Consider the following 12,800-nt stretch of genomic DNA (forward strand, 5'->3'; position numbering starts at 1 on the left):
AAGTGTGACAAACCAATTGTATTAGTCTGTATAATGAAGGACCTTATATCTTAAGAAACCAATGAAACACTGTGTTCCTGATTTTTCTTAAATGACACGCATGAAGAGGTAGGCAGAAGTTGTCCACCTGATGTTTGACAGCCAATAACAAACCTAGCTCCTATATGATTGTATATCTAGATGTGTCCCTTAACCACTCCCAACCATTTATAGGTTTTTCACTATTGTCACGTAGCATGATGTAATTCTGACGCATAAAGAAATATATAATCGTATTTCTGTGGAAATGGCATAGAAAGAGCGTACATCTGTTGATGTTCGTTGTAACCTCCCTGTTTTAGATAATTGCTAATAAAACAGCAACTTGCCATCTTCTTGAGTTTGTCTGGTTATTTGGACTCATAATTATTCTGGTGTTATCCCATCCAGCCATAGATGCACGTTCCAAGGGCCATAAGTTCACTATTGGCTGTATTTTACCTCCAGCAGCTATTTCTTTTACTATCAGTGGGAACATTGCTACCCTTGCAGAGAGAGAGGGCTGGTGGGTTCATCTACATATACCTGGACTAACCACTTTCAAAAACATATGCAGTACTATCAATACAATCCCCAACTGGTTTCTTCTCAGTGAGGGCTGTCAACGTGTATTTTATTCATCCATGGAGACCTTACAAGAACAGGTCAAAACTAGGGCAACACCTGGCAATCATCAGAGTATAGTCCTGCATTAAGTCCCATCCAGGCGTCTGCCAATTAAGCCACCAGCAGGCGGGCACCGGGGGCCACAATAGTAGGTCTGTAAATATTACACCTGTCCTCAATTCAACTTTGGCAGGTAATCAAAATAGAACTCCACCTGAGGCAGCATACATCCTTGCCCCTTGCTCGTAAAAGTCAGTTAAGACTATGGCAAGGCGATGTCAAGCCAAGTGCAGGTGGGAAGAAGCTTAACTGCCCTCACTTCTTCACCTCCTGTATTACAAAGGTATGTTGAACATTGGCATGCGCATTATTGCAGTAGAAAATGCATTAATCCCTGAAGTAAATTAGCCTGAGTTGTCATTCTCTGATAACCAACACATGTTCCCAAACGTTCCTAGGCATCTAAGTTTCAAACACCTTGCTCCACACACCACTGACCCTTCCCCTCCCTTCCACTTGGTGTGTTAAGAAGCAACTGTGTTTGCAAAACAAAATAAATAAATAAACATGTTTCTTTGGTTCTTTACACGAAGTGTGGGTCACCGGGGGTTGATTATTTTCAATCTGGACCTGACCAGAGTATTACAAGTCAGCTGAGCAGTCTATTCATATCAAAGCACAATCACTTCTGCCTTAAGAACAGTTTGCTGCCTATTAAATTGTATTCTGGCTTCAACAGGCTGTTCTTCGAAGTGGAATGCATTGTATAGGATCTTTCTGTTTTGTGGACTTTGTTTAATGCACTCGTTGTACTTGGCTCTTTTCCCATTTTCTGTGTGATGGATCCACTATGCTACGTATAAAAGTTGGAAGTGTCTATTCACAAGGACAAAGAAGTGTAAATATCATTCATTCTACACAATTTTCACTTACGAAGTGGATCCGTGTAAATGATGCATAATGTATGCTATTTACCCTTTGGCCTTGTGAATAGGATACATTCTGCACAATGTATACGGACGAAACGGGTCCGTGTGAATTGTGCAGAAAGTATGTTATTCATCCTTAACATCCTTCAAGTCACATGACGAGAATGAAGCAGAGTGTTCTTACATTCCCTTTGATGGGAAGCAGGAACACGTTCCCATGCGAGAAAGGGTCATAGAAAGCACCCCACTTACTCCTTGTCATGTGACCTTCTCATTGTCATGTGACATTATGTTACTATCATGAATTTTTGCAGAGTCAGGCGCCAGCTCCTCATCTCCAGTGGGAAGGAACTGGCAGGAGAGGTATCCTGCATTCTGTTACTGCTGATGGGGGCTGATTTGGGTCATAAGGAAACAGTGAATGGGACACAGGGGGTAATTTAAAGGGAATCTAATGTTCATTCTTGAAGAGGCAGTCGGGTGGTAATGTAATGAAGAGGGAGTGCGTATAGGCTAAATAATAGGTGACTAAAATTGGACACTAGTGGGAGTTGATGGGGGGCCATCAGGGTGTGGATCTGGAGGAAGGGGTAAGGCATCTGGTTGTGGATCTAGTGGGACGGATGGGGCACCTGGGTGTTGATCTGGATGGAGGGATGGGGCATTTGGGTGTGGATTTGGATGTGCATCTGGTGGGAGGATGGGGCATCAGAGTGTGGCTCTGGAGTGAGGGATGGGACGTCTGGTTGCAGATATGGAGGGAGGAATGGAGGCACCTGGGTGTGGATCTGGAGTGGATGGAGGCACCTGGGTGTGGATCTGGAAAGAGGAATTGAGGCAGCGGGTTGTGGATCTGGCGGGAGGGATGGGGCATCTGGGTGTGGATCTGGAGGAGGGATGGGGCATCTGGGTGTGGACCTGGAGGGTGGGATGAGGGAACCTAGGTGCAGATCTAGAAAAGGGGATGGGACATTTGGGTGTGGATCTGGAGGGATGGAGGCACCCAGATGAGAATCTCGAGGTAGGTGTGGACATTCAGGTGTTTATCTGGAGGGAGGGATGAGAGCATCGGGTGTGGATCTGGTTGGAAGATGGGGCACCTGGATGTATATCTCAATGGGTGGAATGGATCATCTGAGTGTTGATCTGGACGGAGGGGTGGGGCCTTTGGGTGTGGGAAGGGGTGTTGCTAGGCCTCAAAGATCTCGGGCTACCCTAATGTCAGGATTTGGGGCTAGTCAGCCTTTTGGTGGTAGCCCCTGCACATCCATATGGGCTACAATCAAAGGACCTGGGGCTATATCCCGCTCAGCCCCCTCTAGCAATGCCTCTGGGTGTGGGTCTGAATGTGGATCTGGTGGGAGGGTGGGGCATCTGGGTGTGGATCTGGAGGGAGAGTTGGAGGCATCAGTGTGTGGATCTGGAAGGGGGATGAGACATCTGGGTGTTTCTCGGGAGGGAGGCATTAGACATCACGAGTGAGGGATGGGGCTTCTGGGTGCAGATATGATGGTAGAGATGGGGCACTTTGGCGTGGATCTGGAGTGAGGTATGGGATCATCTGGGTGTGGATCTGGAGGTAGGTATAGTCATCTGGATATTTATCTGGGGGCGGGACGAGGGAATCGTATGTGGATGTGGTGGGAGGAAGAGGCATCTGGGTGTGGATCTGAGGAGGGATGGGGCATCTGGGTCTGGATCTGGAGGGTGGCATGAGGGAACCTAGGTGCGGACCTAGAAAAAGGGATGAGACTTTTGGGTGTGGATCTGGAGGGAGGGATGGAGGCACCCATATGAACATCTTAGGGTAGGTATGGACATTGTGGTGTTTATCTGGAGGGAGGGATGAGAGCATCGGATGTGGATCTGGTGGGAGTATGGGACACCTGGATGTGTAGCTCAAAGGGTGGAACGGGGCATCTGAGTGGTGATCTAGACGGAGGCATGGGGCCTTTGGGTGTGGGCATGGGTGTTGCTAGGCCTCAAAGATTTCGGGCTACCCTAATGTCAGGATTTGGGGCTATCCAGCCTTTTGGTGGTAGCCCCTGAGCGGAGCATCCATCTGGGGCTACAATCAAAGGACCTGGGGCTATAGCCCCCTCAGTCCCACTAGCAATACCTCTGGGTGTGGGTCTGAATGTGGATCTGTTGGGAGGGTGGGGAATCAGGGTGTGGATCTGGAGGGGGGACGAGACATCTGGATGTTTCTCAGGAGGGAGGGATTAGACATCAGGAGTGAGGGGTGAGGCTTCTGGGTGTGGCTCTGGAGGTAGGGATGGGGCACATGGGCGTGGATCTGGAGTGAGGGATGGGATCACCTGGGTGTGGATTTGAAGGTAGGTATAGTCATCTGGATATTTATCTGGAGGGAGGGACGAGGGAATTGTATGTGGATGTGGTGGGAGGATGAGGTATCTGGGTGTGGATCCGGAGGTAAGAATTGAGGCACCATGGTGTGAATCTGGAGGGAGACATGGGGCATCTGGGTGTGGCTCTGGAGCAAGGGATGGAGGTAATTGGGTGTGGATCTGGAGGAAGGGATGGGGTATATGGGTGTGAATCTGAAGTGAGGGATGAGACATTTGGGTGCTGATCTGGAGGGAGGGATGGGACATTTGGGTGCAGATCTGGAGGGAGGGATGGCGTATCTTGGTGCAGGACATTTGGGTGTGGATCTGGGTGGAGGGATGGGGTAACTGGGTGCGGATGTGGAGGGAGGGCAGGGCCATCTGGGTGTGGATCTGGAGGGAAGGATGGAGCATTTAGGTGTGGCTCTGCAGGGAGGGATGGGGACACCTGGGTGTGGATCTGGAGGTAGGTATGGGCATCTGGATGCTGATCTGGAGGGAGGGATGGGACATTTGGGTGCAGATCAGGAGGGAGGGAGGGTGTACCTTTGTGTAGAGCTGGAGGGAAGGAAGGGCCATCAGGACATGGATCTGGAGGGAGGGATGCAGCATTTGGGTGTGGATCAGAAGGGAGGCATGGAGACATTTGAGTGTAGATCTACAGGTAGTTATGGGCATCTGGGTGTGGGTCTGGAGGGAGGAATGGGGCATTTGGGTTTGGGTCTAGATATGGATCTGTTGGGAGGATGGGGAATCTGGGTGTGGATCTGAAGGGAGAGATGGTGGCATCGGGGTGTGGATCTGGAGTGAGGGATCGTTCATCTGGAGCGAGGCATGAGACATCTGGAGGGAGGGATGGGGCATCTGGGTTTGGCTCTGGAGTGAAGGATGGGGCTTCTGGGTACAGATCTGGGGGGAGGAATGGGGCACCTGGGTGTGGATCTTTGGGGGAGAGATGGAGGCACCAGGGTGTGGATCTGGAGTAAGGAATGGGACATTTGGGTGTGGATCTGGGTGGAGGGATGGGGTAACTGGGTGCGGATGTGGAGGGAGGGCAGGGCCATCTGGGTGTGGATCTGGAGGGAAGGATGGGGCATTTAGGTGTGGCTGTGCAGGGAGGGATGGGGACACCTGGGTGTGGATCTGGAGGTAGGTATGGGCATCTGTATGCATATCTGGAGGGAGGGATGGGGCATCTGGATGTGGCTCTAGAGCGAGGATGGTGGCACCTGGGTGTGGATCTGGAGGAAGGGATGGGGTATATGGGTGTAGATCTGGAGTGAGGGATGGGCCATCGTGTGTGGATCTGGAGGTGGAATAAGGGAACCTGGGTGCAGATCTGGAGCAAGGGATGGGACATTTGGGTGTGGATCTGGAGGGAGGGGTGGAGGCACCCTGGTGAGCATCTCGAGGTAGGTATGGGCATATGAGTGTTGATCTGGAGGGAGGGATGAAGGCATCGAATGTGGATCTGGTGGGAGGATGGGGCACCTGGATATGTATCTCAAAGGGAGGGATGGGGCAATTGAGTGTCGATGTAGTGGGAGGGAAGCAGCATTTGGGTGTGGGCAGGGGTGTTGCTAGGCCTCAAATATCTGGGGCTACGCTAATGTCAGGACTATCAGGACTTGGGGCTAGCCAGCCATTTGGCGGTGTAGCACCTGAGCATCTATCTGGGCTACAACTAAAAAAACCTGGGTCAGGGTCTGGATGTGGATCTGGTGGGAGGATGGGGCATCTGGGTGTGGATCTGGAAGGAGAGCTGGAGGCATCCGGTTTTGGATCTGGTGGGAGGGCTGAGACAGCTGGGTGTTGCTTTGGAGGGAGGAATGAGAAATCTGGGCATGGATCTGCAGCGAGGGATGGGGCTTCTGGAGCGAAGGATGAGGCATCTGGAGGGAGGGATGGAGGCACCGGGGTGTGGATCTGGAGGGAAGGATGGGGAAACCTGGGTGTGGATCTGGAGTGAGGGATGAGGCATCTGGGTGTGGATCTGGAGGTAGGGATGGCACATCTGGGTCCAAATCTGGAGGGAGGTATCGGGTGTGGATCTGGAGGGAGGGCATCTGGATGTGGAACGTGAGGGAGAGATGGGGATTTTGGGTGTGGATGTGGAGTGTGTAATGGGACATTTGGGTGTGGATCTGGATGGAGGGATGGGACATTTGGGTGCAGAACTGGAGATAGGGATGGGACATTTGGGTATGGATATGGAGGAGGGATGGAGACATCTGGGTGTGGATCTAAAGGTAGGTATGGACATCTGGGTGTGGATCTGGAAGAAGGTATGGGCACCTGGGTGTGGATCTGGAAGGAGGGATGAAACCTCTGGGTAATTCTCTGGAGCGAGGGATGGGGCATTTGGGTGCAGATCTGGAGGGAGAAATTAGACACCTGGGTTACATCTGGAGGGATGGATGGGTCATCTGCGTGTGGCTCTGAAGGCAAGGATGGAGGTACCTGGGTGTGGGTATGGAGGGAGGGATTGGAAATCTGGATGTGGCTCTGGAGCGAGGGCTAGGGCATATGAGTGCGCATCTGGAGCGCATGATTAAACATCTAGGTGTGGCCCTGGAGCGAGGGATGGGGCATCTGGATGTTGGGTCAGCAGAGGGGAGTGGGGGTATCAGATGTGTATCTGGAGGGGGATATGATATCTGGGTGTGGACCTGGAGGTAGGGATGGGGCACCTGGGTGTGGATTTTGAGGGGTGGGATGGGATCACCTCAGTGGGGATCTGGAGGTAGGTGTGGGCATCTGGATATTGATCTGGCGAGAAGGATGAGGGAATCGTATGTGGATGTGGTGGGGGTATGGGGCATCTGGGTGTGGATCTGGGGGGTGGAAGCACCAGGGTGTCGGTTTGGGGGAGGGGTGGGGAATATGGGTGTGGACCTGGAGGGAGGGATGGGGCACCAGGATGTGTATCTCAAAGTGAGGCATGGGGCATCTGGGTGTTGATCTGGGGGAGGGATGGGGCATCTGGGTGTGGATCTAGTAGGAGGGATGGGGCATCTGGGTGCAGATCTGGACGGAAAGATGAGACACCTGGGTGTAGATCTGGAGGGAGAGATGGGGCACCTGGGTGTGGATCTGTAGGGAGGGATGGTTCATCTGCATGTGGTTCTGGAGGTTCATCTGCACCTGGGTGTGGATATGGAAGTAGGGATGGGTTATTTGGGTGTGGCTCAAGAGAAAGGGATTGGGCATCTGGGTGTGTTGTTCAGGAGAGAATAATGGGGACATCTTGCTGTGAGTCAGGAGGGAGGGATGGGGCTCATTGTTGTGGGTCTGGGGTGAGGGATGGGGCACATTGGTGAGGGACTGGAGAAAGGGATGGGCATCTTGGTGAGGGTGTGGAGATTGGCATCGGGCATCTGCGTGTGTCTGTAGAGTGGGATGGGGCATCTGTGTGGGTCAGGAGGGTGTGATGGGGCATTGGTATGTCTGTCTGGTGGGAGGAGGGGGAAATGGAGTTGTGGGTCTGGCTTGGATGAATAGTTCATCTAGGTGTGGGTCTGGAGGGCAGCCCAGGGCATCTTGCTGTGTATAAGGAGGATGGGACATTATGATATACGTTTAGAGGGAGGGATGGGTGCATCCTGGTGGGGTCTGGATTCGAGTGATGGTGGCATTTTGGGGTCTGGAAATGAGGGATGGGGCAATGAGTGAGGGGGATCTGTGTGTGGGTCTGGAGAGAGCGATGGGGGTTCATTGGTGTGGGTTTGGAGAGAGGGAAGGGAGTATCTTGCTGTGTGTTTGGAAGGCAGGATGAGGGCATCTTTTTGTGTGTGGAGAGAGGATGGGGCATCCTACTAAAACTCTAGAGGGAGGGACGGGGCATCTTGGTTGGGTCTGGATTGGAGGGAGGGGGCATGCCTTTCCAAGTGTACTCTCCTATGTCCAGTTTGGTCAAGTTCCATAAAAGGCTATTATCTGGTTCTAGTCCCCCCCTCTTCCGGGAAAGTGATCTGAGTGTCTTATATCAGGAAGGCTCAGGGTGTTTTCAACCTCAAAGTAGTTCTTGCTTTCTACCCCACCTTGGGGCCTTACATCTCTCACCTAGTCTTGGGGTATGGGTTCTGTCGACGCCTTGTGTGTTCGTGTTTCTCACCCCGCATTGGGGTCTGGGTTCTCGCACCCCGCCTTGGGGTCTTATCTCATTCACTCTGCCTTTGGGCCATGGTTCTTTTACCCCACACTGGTGTCCTGTCACTCTCACCCTGCCTTGGGGTCTCCTCTTGCTCACCCAGACTTGGGAAATTGGTTCTCTTAGCCCCACCCTTGTGTTTTGTCTTGCTCACCCCACCTTGGGTTGTTGCCTTGCTCATGCTGCCATGGGGTGTCCCCTCGCTCAACCCACCTTCGGGTTGCCCTTATCTCACAACATGTTGGGGGTCTTGATTTTGCACCCAACCTTGTGGTCTGTGTTCTCTTAGGCTGCCCTGGGTCTCCTCTCACTCACCCCACCTGGGGTTGTCCTTCTCTCACCCCACAATGTGGTCTTGTTCAGCCTAAGGTCCCCTGGAGGAAATGTGTACCTTTTTGGTCTTGGTGGTGCTCCTCGGTTGAGTTGAGTAGTTTGGCTTCCACGTTTCTGACTTTGCAACTGGTTCTCACTGCTCTGCTCCAAGCAGAGTTGGGCAGTGGTCACACCTGTCTGCGGTTCCACTTGGCTAGGCCTTTTCGATTGCTAGTTCAGCAGGGTAGTTAGCCTTCCATGGGCTCGGCCGCAGTCAGCCTCTCCAAGCCTGGCACATGCCCTGGGTCTCCTGTCACACCTTCCAGGAGGAGGGATCCACGGTTGTCAGCTGTCGTACTCTTACATGCTGCCATCTGCAGGGATGCCGTGAGCCCACCACTTCCACCACTATGTCGCCCAAACTGGGATAATGCACACTCTTGGGAGGCCCAATGAAGGGTATGGGGATTTTTAAATGTCCTTACTGCTTCCTCCTTCTTCCCCCTTCTGCAATGGAAACAAGGAGTAGTAAGCTGAGCTCTTTACTAACCCTCTCCCAGGTTTCTCTATTGCCCCCCACCCCCACCCCCAGTGCTGACTTGTACTTTACACGTTTCTTGGGACAGAAGAGAGGATAGCAGTGAGAAGCCTTCTCCAAACACTTAACGCCACTGGATGGACCAGAAGAAGGCCTGCTACTTTGGGCCTTTAAGGACTTGTATTGCTCTTCCTGGCCTTGTCTGAAAATGTCTCTGTAATATTCTTATAACTTCAAGATTGTAAATAATGTCTCTATTCACTCTGCTGTAGATTTCCAAAGTCTCTATGGCTTGTGCTGTAAATGTCTCTTATGGCTTGTGCTATTCACGCGATTTCCACTAAAATATGTCTCTTTACCTTGTCAGGGCACTTCAGGCACTGTGACAAGGGGGCCACTGCAGAGGAATGCTGATGAAATGATCAGTTCGTAGATATGTTGGCATGCAATGTGGATATTAGGCTTATTAGTTCGGGAAAAGAGGTACTTCCCTTTTATAATGCAATAAATTGGTGTCCTTTGCTCTTCTGATGACTACGTAGAGTGCGGGCTACTGCGAGTGACGAGAATCGAAATGAAGGAGTGGAACACTGCAGTTGCTGACCTGTGTTTCTTGTGTTCTTTCTGTCTACAGATGTTGAAGGATGAAACAGCTAGCCATGAACTTCAGGGAAGCAGAGTGCTGAGGGAACATGCTGCAAGCGGAATAACAGGGGTCTTTCAAAATGGTAAGGCTTCAGGTGCTTGCAGGTGTTGTCAGGGTAACTGAGTAAACGGCAAGCATGGGCCTGCAATTGGGCAGGGTTTATATACCCTGGGAGGCCCAAGATGCATTTGGAAAGCTAGTGGAGCATGCTGGGAGTTGTGGTCCTGTTACTCCAGCATGCTTCCCTGCAGTTCTGCATTGCAGTCTCCATGCTCGTGCCAGTAATGTCCCAGGAAGATGAGGTGGGCAGCGTCCCTCTTTACCTCCTCCCACATGTACATCTGTAAGTCCCTGCTGCGTGCAACCCTAAGGGGTAGTTCTTGACATCCTCTCTCTCTCTCTCTCTCTCTCTCTCTCTCTCTCTCTCTCTCTCTCTCTCTCTCTCTCTCTCTCTCTCTCTCTCTCTCTCTCTCTCTCTTGATTGTCGGTTAATCTTCCCCTCTGTTCTTTCATTCCCAATGAATACTGTTCATACATAGGGTCAGAAAAGCTGCCAGTCATCTTCAAGTCATCAAACAGTTTAAACCCCATGTAGCCAACAAAAATATTAGGAACTTGGGACTAGGGAGAACACTTTGTATCCCTTCCGAGGGATTTCCTATACTGGAAGGGGGGAGTCACCCCTAGTGGGATTTCACTTGTCCTGGCTGGGGTGTTGAGTCATGCATGCTCACCACCCTAGTCACCCTTGGAGGATGGGATGAATTCACAATGTCACAATCTCTTCTTGTGGCTATAGTCAGACCCTAATAAAGCCAATCACAACTTTCTGTGTAGCACTGCAGTGGCGAGGGAGATTACTCCAGAGGCGTTCTTGACTCTTGGTTGTCTAAATATCACTATGATGAGGGAGATTACTCCTGAGGAGTTCTTGGCTCTTGATTCTCTGGATATCACTGTTGTGATGAGGGAGACCACTCCTGAGGAATACTTGACTCTTGAACCTCCTTGTACCCCCTCCCCCCCAGCCCCGTGCTTTCATGTGGCTCCCATTACCTTCACTTTGGAGAGTCCGCCCAAAGACAGTGGAAACTCCTGACTCTTCACACATGGTCAATCTTGGAAACCTTTCCCCTTTACAAAAGAGGGGTTGTGAGTCCACGAGTAACTATAGACCTATATCTTCACTCGATTAAGTGGGCATAATTACACTGAAGCGGTTCTTGGCCAGTTGAACTGGATATCAAGCCTTGCCCTAATTAGCCATCACCAAGCTGGGTTCAGAGAGGGAATAAGAACTGTAAATTAATGTTACAGACTATCTCTAATCCTTGAGAGGTTTGTTGTGCTTAGAAAAGTTAACATTTTCGTGCTGTTCGTTGATCTATGCACAGCATTTGATGTAGCACCCTACTCGAAACTCTGGTAAACACTACAAGGCCATCTCCCCCATCAGCTATACTACCATTACAAAGACAAAATGAGGCTGTCGTTGGTTGGGATAGAGGGGTGTAACCAATGCCCCCATTGGAGTAGAAAAGGGTGTGCACCAGGGCTGTATGTTGCCCCATCATTAGTTTTACTTTATATAAATGAATTAATAGACAAAAAAAACCTGCCCACACCAGTAGATGTGCCAACTTTAGAAAGGGAAAGATACCCAGTATTACTATTTGTAGATGATCCCATTTTAATTTCCTGGATTCCCTCTGGGTGCCAAAAAAAATAATACATTCCAGATCTTCCAGGAGTTTTGTAGTGAGAGGGCTTGGCAATTAAAGCCAGCAATACAAAGTCATTTGTCTTCACTAAAAAGATTTTCTTTTTTTTATTGCAACCTATCCCTGGGAGAGAAAATAATAGAACAAGTGGGATTTGATGATGACCTGGGAGTGAGGTATGCCAGCTCTGCCAAGTGGTCTGAGCAAATAGACAAAGATGGAGCACCGCTTGCTGGTTATGGCAGGGCTATCACTAAGTTTTCATATAAGTACAGGAATGGTGGTATGGGGCTACTAGTACAGGCAAAGAAAGCCCACGGTAAGCAGCCCGCCCTTTATGGAGCAGACATTTGGGGACATACCAATTGTGCAGGATTGGGTGTGACCATGATATGATATGATATGATATGGCATTTGTAACGCGCCTATACACAAGTGTTTCATGAGTGAATTTTGGCAGATCTTGTAGGTAACTGTGTGTCTATAGTAGGCAGTCATGGTAAATTATCTTTTCCGATGCTGACCATCCCCCTGAGATTATACAGCAACCTGTTGTACACATTTTTTCCTTTTAACTGCTTTCCTTTCCTTTGTAAAAGTGCACATAAGCTTGAAGTTCCTTTACATGCTCCAAAGAGGTTATTGACTATTCTGATCAATCCAAAGAAACGTGTCCATATTTAGTTTGTTTGTACACTAAGATTTAGTAAATTTAAAAAAAAACATGTGGAAACCCACCATTTTCATCAATGTATATGGTTTGATTTAAGTTTCTGGTAAATTGTGTATGTATCAGAGTTTGAATACAGTCAAATGTATTGTCTTCAAAACACCACAGTCATGTATATTCATGCCACATAAATGCATTGGAAATAAACACAAGAAAATAGTGTTAAGTGTATTGTTTACCTGTGTCTGATAATGATGTATACACTTTAAATATGAATGTATGCAATTTTGTCATGGACACACGTACAAATAAACAATTTGCAAATATAGTATACGCATCAATTAAATTAGAATATGTAATGTGTCTTCTGTTCCAGGAAGTACATAATGGTTCGAAGTAAGCAACTTTGGAGGGATTTTCTAAAATGTGAAAATACTGTTACATCGTTTGGCATGCAGCGAGATAGCAACAGTTGTGGAGTCTTTCTGCTAATGGTACCATTTTCGAATTTGCTTTTTTTCCAGATAATTACACTAATTGTGTGGCCCTTGGATTTTGCTTGAATGAACCAGTGCATTGACAAAACATGTCCATGTTAAGTATTGATTTACAATTCGGTCCCTCTCCAATCATATTCAAACCTTAAAAGTAGCAAAAGTATGTCCTTTCTTTTTCAGATGCCTGATTTTTGGAAATGCACATGTCACCTTATTCCCAAAGTGACCTGTGAATGTTCAGGGGGCTCTGTGCCAGTGTGAATGTTTTGTGAGCCTTTCCCCTTGCATTAATTAGTGTCAGGAACCCTGTCCCTATCCGGGTACTAGCATACCATGTGCTTTTG

The sequence above is a fragment of the Ambystoma mexicanum genome, chromosome 6p, assembly GCF_040938575.1.
Source record: "Ambystoma mexicanum isolate Mex_15411 chromosome 6p, UKY_AmexF1_1, whole genome shotgun sequence".
In the NCBI taxonomy this organism is placed as follows: domain Eukaryota; kingdom Metazoa; phylum Chordata; class Amphibia; order Caudata; family Ambystomatidae; genus Ambystoma; species Ambystoma mexicanum.